We start from the raw sequence: 13,150 nt of genomic DNA, 5'->3' as shown, positions 1-13,150 counted from the left end.
TAATGGTCGATCAGTATTATACGGAAATCGAGGTAATACTTTATTATCTCTTTATGCTTTATGGAACATGTTGATATTGGTAAATGCATGAATAAGATAACGTTGATCACTTTTGTGGACTTGAATGATTTATACACTCTATATGAATGTGGTAAAAATTATGTAACTGAATACGGATCGAATGACTAATATAAGAGATTGATGAATTGTTAGAATTAAATTACAAGTTTGTGATTGGTGATAAAGAAATCAGCCCTGGATTTGTAACTTATATTTTATATCATCAAAGGTTAAATGTTAAAGGTACTTGGATGGAAAATTATGAGAATACTCCGGTAGGGTAAAATTATGAAAATACCCTTATGTTGCAGGATGACAAGAATTGTCCCTAGAAGTTAATTAATAACTCTGAAAAGATATATTGATCCGATATAATTACAAATGTGCATAAGAAATGCTAGTTTTGCTTGGAAAAGTTGGATAACTGGTTTTTAATGCCAAAAAGGGTTTGCGCAAGATGCTAGCAGTTTGTTAAGGAATAATTTCAAGATCAAAGAATATTCGGCAAAGAAATTGACCATAGGATCTTTAAATTATAATTATTTTTGTTAAGAGCTAATATCGAAATTATCTAGTTAAGAAATTACGAAAATGCCCTTGAGAGGTAAAATAATTCGAGTTGACCCTGAATGAGTAAGTACTTTGAGGATTTTGTACTTAACTCGATTAAGTACGAATTTGATTGTTAAGATCCTGACTTAGTGTAGAAAATTCTTGATATTCCGTTGGTAAAAATCTAAGAAGGCACTTGACCTGAAAATATCCGAGTTACGAGTAAATACCTGAAGAACAATTTATCAGGGTGCTCTTTTATCAGAATTGTTCGAAGTGATTGAAATTGATGATAAATTGGAATTATATAATAAGACATGATGGAAGGAAATAATTGAAATACATCGGATCTGTAGAATAACCAGAATACCCCTGTAATGTAAATAACCCAAGAATATCACCAAGCTCAGAAATGATTGGATATCCTCGAGCTCTGAAAAGAATGGAATGAAACTGAGCACCATAATGACCAAAATACCCTTATGACCTAAAATTAGTAGAAGTGTTGGATTAATTAAGGAATCCAAATAAACATGGATGTGGTACTGCTCTTAAAAGTTATGGATCACATATTAAGCCGAGCAATCAATGCTAGTGTATATGTCAGTACCTAAAATGTATAGATGTTACTTGAATGCGTGTTCGTCTTATCAAGTGTGGTTCGATGATAATTTTGAAAGTACTCAGCTCAACTCAACTCTAGGTTCGATAATAAGAAATGGATATTTGTTAGACAAATCAACCACGAAGACCAAATTAAATTAAACAGAAGTACAATATGTATCTAAAATTCAAAAATATATGGATTATCTGGAAAGCTCCGAAGTAACCGAGATAGACTTGACTGATAAACGAAATGAGTAACCTCAATGAGTGAAGATTAAATAGGTGATTGGATAAGTTTGGGAACACTGTTGCAAGAATGTTGGTATTAAGAGTAAATACTCTGAAAAGGCAGTAAATTGACGGGTCGACATGCATTAGTTCTGAGAGATTGTTCAGTTCGAATTGTTCGATAAACCGATCGATTAACATGGATTATAAATGTCTTGAAGCTTCGTTTCTCCTTTATTAGCTCAATCACTCTGGGCATTCTGGAACACTTTCCTGATGCACCCGAAAATATAATGAGATTCTAAAGTATCAACCTTAAATGTCTGGCTAGATCAGTTAGTAATCGATTCTCCTCAATAGAACCTTGTTCCTGGAATCCGATCAAATTGCTCGAGTTTCATGTTGTCCTTATTGGTAACGATAAATGCCTCTGAAAAATATACGTATACTCTAGTGTTTCCAAATGAATTACATGACGGTTTTATATGTTTTGAAATGAGTTTAGTACAAGTATTGATTTACTGGTTTATGAACCATGGCAACATGGTAAGTGATTTATGATTATGGTTTTATCGAAAATATAAATTGTTTCTGATTTATGGAATCACAGAACTACTGGTTATGAATTATGTTTATGTTCACTGGTTATACTCGAACTATTTTACCGGGATATTATATGGGTAGATGGAGGTACAGCTTGATCAAGCTGGAAATTTCTTACGGACCTAAGGGATCTTGGGTAGGCTTTCAGGCCCAAGGTACTCCATTGGGTTAATCATTTGACTACTTATGGTGACATGTGGAAATTTGATATACGATTTATTTCATGATCACGGATATGACATATTACTGGATCATGATCCAGGTATTACGATTTACAGATAAAACTAATTTCTACTGGATTTTTATATGGATAGGAATCTGGAGTCTAGAGGCACAACCCTGATCTGGTTGTAAGTCATTACGGACCTAAGGATATCTTGGGTAGGCCCCAAGGCATATCCTTAGGTTGGTTCCCTTTGCTGTGTGCATAACGTAACCCTACGGACCTAAGGATATCTTGGGTAGGCCCCAAGGCATATCCTTAGGTTAGTTCCCTTTTGCTGTGTGCATAAGGTAACCCTACGGACCTAAGGATATATTGGGTAGGCCCCAAGGCATATCCTTAGGTTGGTTCCCTTAGCTGTGTGCTTAAGGTAACCCTACGGATCTAAGGATGTCCTTGGGTAGATCCAAGGTATATCCTTAGGTTGGCTCCCCTTTTTGCTGTGTGCTGAGGCAAGCCCTATTGCAGTTCTGGGGAACTGCATAATGGAGTTTGGTTGGGGGTTCAACTATGGTTTTAAAAAATTTATATCTTTTCACTGGTTTTGATTGGAACACTATACATCCTATTCTTCGCTGAAAATGTCATACTTGATGCTTCCTATGAATTGTGATTTTCATGGCTTCAACTTGATGAACTACTGATGGAACCCCAGATTATTCCTCAACGGGTATACGTTTGATTCAATAAGGAAATTATATGGCTTTCTATTTATCTGCATGTCATGTAGCATCATCTGGTAGTTCTGTATTACTGAGATTTCTGAAGCTCACTCTGTTACTCATTATTGCTGGATAAAAGAATTGTACCAGTGCAGCTATCGATATCAATAAGGGAATTCTTCCGACGTTGCTTTCAGAGGATGGTACATGTGATTAGGGGGCATGTAGATTGTATTTTGTTTTATATCTGGGTATGAAAATCCTGTTTTATTTCTGAATCATAATAAATCATTTTATGAGTTACATGTTTTGACAAAAGTTTTAAAATTTCGCGATTTTTACAGTGGGTCACTCCGGTGGCCCTAATGTGACACTCCAGATTGGATTGGGCTATCCGCATCGGTCTGAGGGGGTTACATGAGTTCCATTGCCCGAGGAAACACTTTCTGCAGCACAAAAAGTAGATGTCGTTCTCCTTGGAGCAATTGGAGGGTATTCTCGTATATGATACTTTGTTGATTATTTTCTTAGCTCTTCTATTGTGCATTTTTCATTTATCATTTGATTTATCTTCAAGATATAGGGTTGAGAAAAACTCGACTCGACTTAATAAAAAAATTGAATTTTTTGACTCGACGCTAAAAACTCGCATGACACAAAAAATTTAAAATAAAGTGTGAGTTATAAAATAGGACTTGAATAACTCAAAATTTTAGTAATTAGTGGATAGATTTTCAAGTACGAGCCAAGTCCCTCAACTTTACATAATATATGTATATCACACATGAATAAAATATATGTATATGATATATGGTTATAGAAAGCCGTTTAAGTTGAAATCGATTAGTACCATAACATTATAAATATTTACAATTAAATTTAAACAGAAATTCGAACCACTCTACTCAACTAAAAAATTTTCAAATAAAGTTCGAGTTATAAAATATGACTCGTCAACTCAACAAACTCGAAAATTTTTCTTAGGTCGTCTCTTCTTGTTCATTTTTCTTTTTTCATTTATCCTTGATTTTTCTTCAAGGTATAAGTAGGGGCAGCAAAAATTGATTTGAAAAAATTAATTTTTTCGACTCAACACTAAAAGCTCGCACCGGCTCAAAAAAATTCAAAATATAGTTTGAGTTATAAAATAAGACTCGAATAACTTGAAAATTTTAGTAATTCGTGGATTGGTTTTCAAGTTCGAGTGAAGTCTTTCAATTCTACATGATACATACATATGAAAAAATATGAAGAAATACATATGTATATCGTATATGACTATAGAAAGCTGTTTTAATTGGAATCGATTACTATCATAACATTATAAATATTTATAATTAAATTTAAACAGAAACTTAAACAACTCGACTCGAATCAAATAAATTTCAGGTAAATTTTTAATTATAAAATATGACTCATTAACTCGACTAACTCAAAATTTTTGGCTTTACTCAATCGGATACTCATCCCTAGATATAAGTGGGATAAAAATGAAAAATATTTGAAGCCTAAGACGGGCCTACTTCAGCTTAGAGAAGGATTTAGAGTCTTTGAAAACTTTAGGCAGCTACTGTTTTACCACAGGTAATGGCGTATTAGTTGATCTATATGAATTCTTCTTCATATGAAATATAAAACTTCATTTGCAATCTTAATGAGTTTAATGAACTTTTAGAATTGGGTAAAAACTTGCATTATCAAGAAATATAGTCTAGGTGTGATGGAGAGTATATTATTTTTTATTGAACTTCAATCTTTTTTACCTTCTATTTTTTTGGTCTTTTTTTTCTTCTAAAACTGTTACCTTAGTTTTAAAAGGCACAAGATCCATTTAGGCACAAGTGGTCTCTTGAGCCTAGGTGCAATGCGTAGGATGAAGGCGCACGTCTTTGGTAGACATGACACACTTTTATGCTAAAAAACTTATATATCAATTTTTTTGATAAAAACTTACATAACATGAAGGACATTGGAAGGAGGAAAAGAGTGCCTCTAACTTTTATTAATTAGAACAATAATACACCTCCACACCTCAACAGCTAACAACTTTTTACAAAACAGAAAACCATAAATCTGAAAACATAACACACCCTGATACTCCCTACATAATAACAACCAAGGCATAACACCTTAACCATTACACAAACCTAAAAATCAGCCTATACCAGCTTTAGCTAATTCATCCACTTCCCAATTTGCTGCTCTCGAGATGAGCCTTGTGATAATACCCTTCCTCTCCATAGTAGAAGCTATATCCCTTACCAAGGATTGAAACAAAGTAGTACTAAGGTTCAGATTATTAATCCACTTCAGAGCATTAGAAGAATCTGATTCCAAAATGATCCTCTAATTTGAAAAGAAATCAGCTTCAACTTTCTCAATAAGAATCAACCCTCTATTGATCGCCAAAAGCTCTACGAGTAAGGGAGGACATCCCCCTACCTTCTCTGAAAATAACCCAAGCACCAACCCACTGCCATCCCTAATCAAGCCACCTATTCCACTCTTATCCCAACCTTTGACCATTGCACCATCTATATTTACTTTTAAGAACCCTTCCGGAGGAGGACTCCACCTAGAAGAAGGAAGATACCTCTTATTCAGATTGATATATTGATCTGCTAGTTTTAAATCCCCATCAAGGAATCGAAAATGATGAACATCCTTAACTGATGTTTCAAACCAAGAGTTCAGAAACGTGAAATGAAGAATAGCAACGCTGAATCTACCTTCCCATTCTGAAAAATCACCTCATTCCTACATTTCCAAACAGACCACAATACTGCTCTTGAAATAAACTTCCATATATGAGATCGCGACACTAGGTCATCCAGGAAATTAAGAAACATCAACGAACCAGGAACCATAAAGAAACATTCCATAACTTTAAAAACTTAGCCCACAAAACCCAACACTTCACAGTGAAGAAACAAATGAGAGACCGACTCATTGTACTTCCTGCACATAGGGCAGACAGAGTCTTCAACCCAGTAACTCCACTCTTCAGCAGTTCCTCTTTCACACGCAACTCTATGATGAGCAAGTTGCCAAAAAAAAAGATTCCACACGTGGTGGAGCTATTCCTTTCCAAACATACCTTTCCCAATTACTTTCTAATTGATCAATACCCTCTCTATCAAAATAGGTTTTCATGCATGATTTTGCTGTAAAACATCCCTCTCTATTTCCCAACCAAATCCAACAATCTTCCTCTACTAGAGACAAAGAAGAGCTATTCAACAGAGAGATAATTTGTAGCCACTGGTCAACCTCCCAATCCACCAAATTCATTCTCATTTGAATATCCCAAACCCAACCCGAATCATTGTACAATATGAATTCTGCAACATTACCCTCTTTGTTATTCGAAAGAGAAAATAACCTTGGAAACATATCTTTTAGAGGAACCAAACCCAACCAAACGTCATGCCAAAACTGAACAATTTCTCTATTTCCAGCTCTAACACACAAATTTATCCTAAAACAGTCCCTAAAAGCATCACTTGAAAAGAAGTTCTTAACAACTCCTCTCCAAATCCAAGAAGTACGAGCTGTCCAAATATTCCGGATCATCAATGAATTAGGATCCATATTGTAAACACAACACACAACTGGTTTCCACCAAGAATTTTTCTCTGCAGCAAATTTCCACACCCATTTCCCCATAAGAGCCCTGTTTAATAGCAACAGATTCGAAATCCCTAAACCCCCTAACTTCTTTAGCTTACACACCAAATCCCACTTGATCCAATGAATGTTCTTTTTATCTGATGACCCTCTATAGAAATGATGCCATGATAGAGTTTAGTTTGTTGAGAACACTAATAGGGATCCGAAAAATAGAAAGATAGTGAATTGGAAGAGAGCACAACACCGATTTGACCAAGACAGCCCTTCCAGCCAGAGATAAAGATTTGGCCTTCCAACCAGCCAAACTATTATAAAATTTTTGTATAACCGGTTCCCATAGGGAAAGGGAATTCCTCTTGGCCCCCAATGGAAGACCTAAGTACTCCGAAGGAAAAACTCCCCTTACGCACCCTATTTCCTTTGCCCATGAAACTAGTTCCTCCTCCCCCACATTAATTCCAAAAATTCTGCTCTTAGACAGATTCAACTTCAAACCCACTATCAGTTCATAAATTAAAAGCACCATTTTAATATTCACCAAATCATGAATAGAAGCCTTACTAAAAATTATTAAGTCATCCGCAAATTGCAAATGAGATAACATGAAAGAACGATCATAACCCGTTGTTCACTGCTTTTATCAACATTAAATGTAGAAAATCTCCTCCCAAATTGAACAACAAAGGGGATAACGAGCAGCCATGCCTTAGTCCTCTAGTAATGTGAATTTTCTCCGTAGGTGTGCCATTTACCAAAACTGAAATGGAAGCTGTTGAAGCATACTTCTATATCCAAGAACTCCATCTAGCTCCAAACCCCATTTTACTTATTATTTTCAGCAAGATCCTCCAATCAACCGTATCAAAAGCTCTTTTGAAATCCACCTTAAAAATAACTCCCTTCAATCCTTTTCTCCTCCAACAATCAATGCCTTCATTTGCTATAAACGAGCAATCTAAAATATGTCTCCCCGATATAAATACGAACTGTGAAGGACTAATAACTTCATTAATGCATAAGTTAACCTTCTAGCCAGAACTTTTGATAGAATTTTATAGAAACCCCCAACTAGACTAATAGGCCTAAAATCTTCAAGCCCCTCCGGATTGTCCCACTTGGGAATAAGAGAGAGGAAAGAATGATTGGTTTCCATGTTCCATTCCTTTCCCTCATAAAATTCCTTAAAAAATAGCAGCAAAACTTCCTTCAGACTTTACCAAAACTTCTTAAAAAAGCCTAAATTCAGTCCATCTGAGCCAGGTGCTTTATTACAATACGAATTAGCGATTACACCCCAAATTTCCTCTTCAAAAAAAGACTTCTTGAGTGCCATACTCTGCTGATTCGAGAGCTGTAAAAAATCCAAGTCCATCTCCTCAACTTCCAATATATTTTCCTGATTTAACAACCCCTTGAAAAAGTGCACCACCGAAGCTTTAATTAATTTTGGATCTGAAATGTCTTCATTATCTACTTTGATGGATTTGATACCATTTCTCCTTCCTCAACCTCTTGCACACTGGTGGAAAAATCTAGTGTTCTTATCCCCATTCAAACTCAACTTCAATCTTGACTTTTGAAGCCAAATTAGTTCATCTTTTTTATATAAGTCCCACAGCTCTTTCTTTACTTCCACTAGGTTCTTCATAGACACTATGGAGAGACCTTGTTGCAAATTAAGTTTCATCTCCTGAATTCCTTTCTCCAACCTATTTATTCTCCCAGGGATCTCAAGATAACCCTTCCCAGACCAATTCTTCACTGCATCCTGCACTCTTTTTAGTACACTAGAGATTGGTTGTCTATTCTCCACATTACAAGAAAACATATTTTGTACTCAATATAAAAGCACAAGTGATAGAAAGTGGCGAGACCTTTGGAGGAGGAGAAGATTGTAGAGGTGATGATGGGATTGCCATCAATTCAGTCGCCAGAACAAATTGATGGTACAGTAAGAATACCTATAAATTCACATAGACAAACAAGCAGTCTCATCGAGGAATGTTTATCGAGTTAGTTGATCGTGAGTTGGACAGTGTTCGACTCGTGCTTGTTAAAAAACTTGTTGTTCGATTCGACTCATTGTTCATTAAGCTCGTTAATAATTATTAATAATTTAGTATTTTTCTTGTTTATTAGAAAATTAGTAGATTAATAAATTAGTAGTAATTATTAATTAGTAATTTAACATATTTCTTATTATCTATTAGCAAATTAGTAATTATTATTTAGACATTCTCTTTTAGAATGGAATAATTTTTAAGGTAATTACTAAAAATTATAAAAAAATTAACGAATTGCTCATAAATTTATCGAGTCGAGTTAGACCTTGTTCGACTCAACTTGTTAAGATCTTGAGTGAGTTAATCTGAGACGAGCGTTGATCGAATCGAGTTCGAACAGTTCATGAACTACTCAACTCATTAAGCACCCCTAGTCTCATCAAAGAAAGAAAATTCCTCCAATGAAAGCTTCACATGATTCATCCAAAAACAATAACTCATCAATCTTGTGATAATTAATTTGAAAATTCCAACCCCCCAACTTTTAATCCAATCACCAAAGTTTGCTAAACAAACTACGCTTGCTTCAAAACTCAGAAAACTCCCCACAACCAATTGTTGATGACATGGCTTCGTCACTTCTTGGTAGCTCAACTTATAAAACCCAAATTAGAAATCACTTGAAAAACAAAACTCAGAGTCCAAAATTCAACAAGTCAAAGAATATCGGGAGAAGACTAAAAAGACTGAATTGTTGGAGTCTTGGAGAAGATGAAGAGATCAAACATAAATAAAATAAAATAAAAAAGAGATAAGAGAAAGGTGTATCTGGTAGGTGCGACGATGGCCTTGAAATGCTCCGATGGTAGCGTTGTAGGGATTTTTTCTCTCTTGAAATAAATATCGGGGGGTGAGAGTGGTGTGGGTAGGGGAAGAGGCGTGGCTTTGTTTTTTATACTAAAATAACAAGTTTCTTTTTATTAAAATAATTTATAATTCATTTTTTATTAGAATTATCCCTTAAGGTGGCAGAAACGCCCGCTTGACGCCTATGCAAAAATGCCCCATAAGCGCATACTTGAGAGAGTCTGCCGTTGTGCTTGTACCTCCAGAGACATTCTCTTCTGCGCTGGCGTGCTTTTGAAAACTAAGGTCGTCGCAATTGTTCACTATGCAGTTTTAGACACTGCCAGAATGAGCTGCTTATTTCCAAGAAAGAAAACTCAGTCTGTATTATTTTGCATGCATGCATGCATGCAATCTAGAACCGTGGAATCAGGTGTAGCTTGTTTCTTTTATGAGAAATCTGTGGTTCATGAAAATCTCTCTATTTATTTTCTATTTCAGCTAGTGGACTCCTCAACTCTGAAGAAAGATGTTGCTGAGGGTGTTGACCTTATGGTTGTGAGGGAGCTTACTGGAGGTCAGTACCACCAAAAAATAATAAAATTTAGTTGATTTTCTCTTATTCTGATGTTGCCCTACCAAATTTCTGTGTTAGTATCATTGATGATCTTATACCGGAATCAGGTATTTATTTTGGAAAACCAAGGGGATTTGGTACTAATGAAAATGGTGAGGAGATTGGCTTAAACACTGAGGTGTATGCTACTTATGAGGTATTTTTTTTCACTTTACATATAGAATTCTCTAATGTCTCTCTTTTTATTTCCTTTTTTTATTTTTCTTCTTATGGATATCTGGCTTGGATTCAAATATCTGCTTAATCCAATGGTTTGATGAAACATGTATATATAAAAGAATTCAAAATTTGTAACTAGGCATGCTTTTAGCTGAGAATACCCAAAATTTGCATGGCTTACATCCTACAAAACATGTAAAAAAAATTATTCCTTTTTTGACCAATATGGACAATTCCTTATGATCCCGAGTTTGTTGTTGAATACTTGAGCATTGATTAAGTAGAGATTTTGATATTGTACTTTTGTTTAGAATGAAGGTACTATTAATAAAAAAAATATAAAAGAAATGAAAGACAAATTCAATTTGGTAGGTCTTTTTTGTGCCAGTTGCATTACAAGAAAGCGTGCTTAAGTTCACTAGGCATGTGGTTTACTTGAAACTGTCTAATGTGCTTTTGTTGTGTAGTGTTATGCCATAGCACCTAGGTGTTCACCTTGACAACACACTCTGCAAATCATATCTTATGTTCGACTTGTGAAGTGGTTTTGTCTCTTTATTCAAATTTCTACGTATGACTTTCTTTTTCATGTGTGCACTTTTTAATTATTGAAAATTAAATTTTCAAACAAATGGATGCCAGATTGATTGAATTGCTCATGTTGCATTTGAGATTGCTCGGAAGCGGCGTGGACAACTATGTTCTGTCGACAAAGCTAATGTTTTAGAGGTTTGTGTTAGCATTAATTCCCTAGGTATATTGTATGAACATGATATTTTGATTATTGTTTTTATTATCATCATTTGCATGCAATTTTATTATTAATATCTTTGAATAATATTGTTAATTATTCTAAGACATAAGGATCACTTTTGCCCATGTAGTAGACCTAATTTATCATTTTTGCTTCTATCATATTTTCGCATCAATTTAGCCCTCAAAGTTGTTTAATTACATCATTCTATACCCTACCCCTAACTTAAAACCCTAAACTATAATCCCATAACCTTTAAACATTAATCTCTAACTTAAAACCTCAATTTAGGTTTTTAAGTGAGGGTAGGGTATAGAATAATGCAAGTGAGCAACTTCAAGGGCTAAATTAATGCGAAAATACGATAGGGACAAAAATGAGTTCAGCATTCATCGCTGAATGATTCCATTAAGAGGCAAACAAACAGCCCCTTAGTTTTTGAGCAGGGAAGAAGAAAGGTTAGCTATTCTCTAGCTTTGGATTTGCTTATTTATTGGGCTGTTTGGGGTTATTTATTATTTTTGCTTTGGTTCCCTAAACTTTTTATTGAGCTTTGATGCTGCTTTGGTTCCAAACTTTATTGAAACTTTGATTGTTGTCCGTTAGTGCACTGCACATGGACAACATGTAATGTTTTCTTTTAAAGTTCAATAAAGACTAGAGTGGCTTTTCCTTTTCAAAAAAAAATTAATACATGATATCAATTATTTTCTCAATCTGCCATTCTTTTAAATGATTATTTTAATTTATGTTATTAAAATTTTATCTATATTTATTAAATTTTATTTTATATTAAAAATATGTTGTATAATTAATTTATGGGTTTTTAGTATAAAAATGTTCCCGCCTACGAAAGGCGCGCCCGCACCTGTACCTATGCTCTTGGGGCTTTTTGTGCCTCGGTGCGCCTTGCACCTTTTAAACTAAGCATATAACAATGAAAATTGGAATAAAATAAGAAAGATGAAACTTCTCTTATTTCTAATCAATGAAATAGGGCCATCGATGTGTTATGCCTTTTTAAAGGCAATGAGGCCTTGTTAAAAGGTTCTTGTAACTCGATTGAGACAAAGCTCAATCAAGACAATGGAAGGGGAAAAGAGTGCCCAATCGATGTGTTATGCTTGAATCACACGGAGGAGATGGTTCTGCATTGTTACAAAACCCATTAAAAACTCCTACATACAATTGAGGGGGCTCTATCTTGAGAGCAATGTGAGAACTTCTAAGATATTATAAACTTGTTGTAATTGAAATCTGGCTATGCAGGGATGAGGTATATGATTCTGGCTTTATGATCTAAAACGGTGTGCAGATTATAGGTTTATCTGTCAAGTATTAAACCCGACAATCTGTTGTGTGTGTAGTGTTCATGTTTTTTCCCCATGTCAACATAAACATAACATGTATTATATTTCTAAATCTTAAACGTTAATACAAAACGTGTATTGCATGAATCATGTTAATCGGATTAAACATGTCTTGTCATGTTTGTCAAATTGTGTAGGTGTTTATTAAATGTGTTGTTTTTCGTTGTCGTTTCGTATTGCTTCCTAAATTTCAAGGTCTGGAATTTGATTATAGTTGTATTAGACTTTCTCATGTAATAAACTTGGAACTTTTATGTTCCATTTTCTAGGCATCAATGCTTTGGAGGAAAAGAGTTACGACAATTGCTGCTGATTATCCTGATGAGCTGTCACACATGTATGTTGACAATGCAGCAATGTAGCTTGTTCGCTACCCAAAGCAGGATTGTTTGAAAAGAGAAGGACATGATCTTCCTTCACACTTTTCCTAGGTCCAATAAATGAGCACCATTCTTTTTACTGGAAGAGCTTACAATATGTGAAAATGGAATAGTGCAGTTTGATACAATTGTGACCAACAATATATTTGGTTATATTTTGTCTGATGAAGCTTCAATGATCACTGGAAGCATAGGGATGCTTCCCTCTGCTAGTCTTGGTGAATCAGTATGACAACTCATTAATCTCTTTGCAGTTTGGTTTGATAATTTGTGCTTGTATATTCTTTCTCTTGACTATACTGGCATTACCATTTGCAGGGACGTGGAATCTTTGAGCCATTCATGGTTCTGCCCCTGATATCGCTGGACAGGTTGAACTCATGTTTTTTGGTTTTTAGAGCTAATGCTTAATTATCATTTTCCATCAAACCCAAGAT

At 34.9% G+C, this 13,150-nt stretch overlaps 1 pseudogene; it reads left to right on the top strand.

Moving 5' to 3' along the window:
- The window catches only part of LOC120159528, a 30,844-nt pseudogene that overhangs the window by 17,040 nt on the left and 654 nt on the right, over window positions 1-13,150 (top strand).

Source organism: Hibiscus syriacus, unplaced genomic scaffold (assembly GCF_006381635.1).
Source record: "Hibiscus syriacus cultivar Baekdansim isolate YM2019G1 unplaced genomic scaffold, ASM638163v2 tig00111366_pilon, whole genome shotgun sequence".
Taxonomy (NCBI): Eukaryota; Viridiplantae; Streptophyta; class Magnoliopsida; order Malvales; family Malvaceae; genus Hibiscus; species Hibiscus syriacus.
The sequence above is the reverse complement of the archived record's forward strand: the minus strand, read 5'-3'. Positions and strand labels throughout refer to the sequence as shown.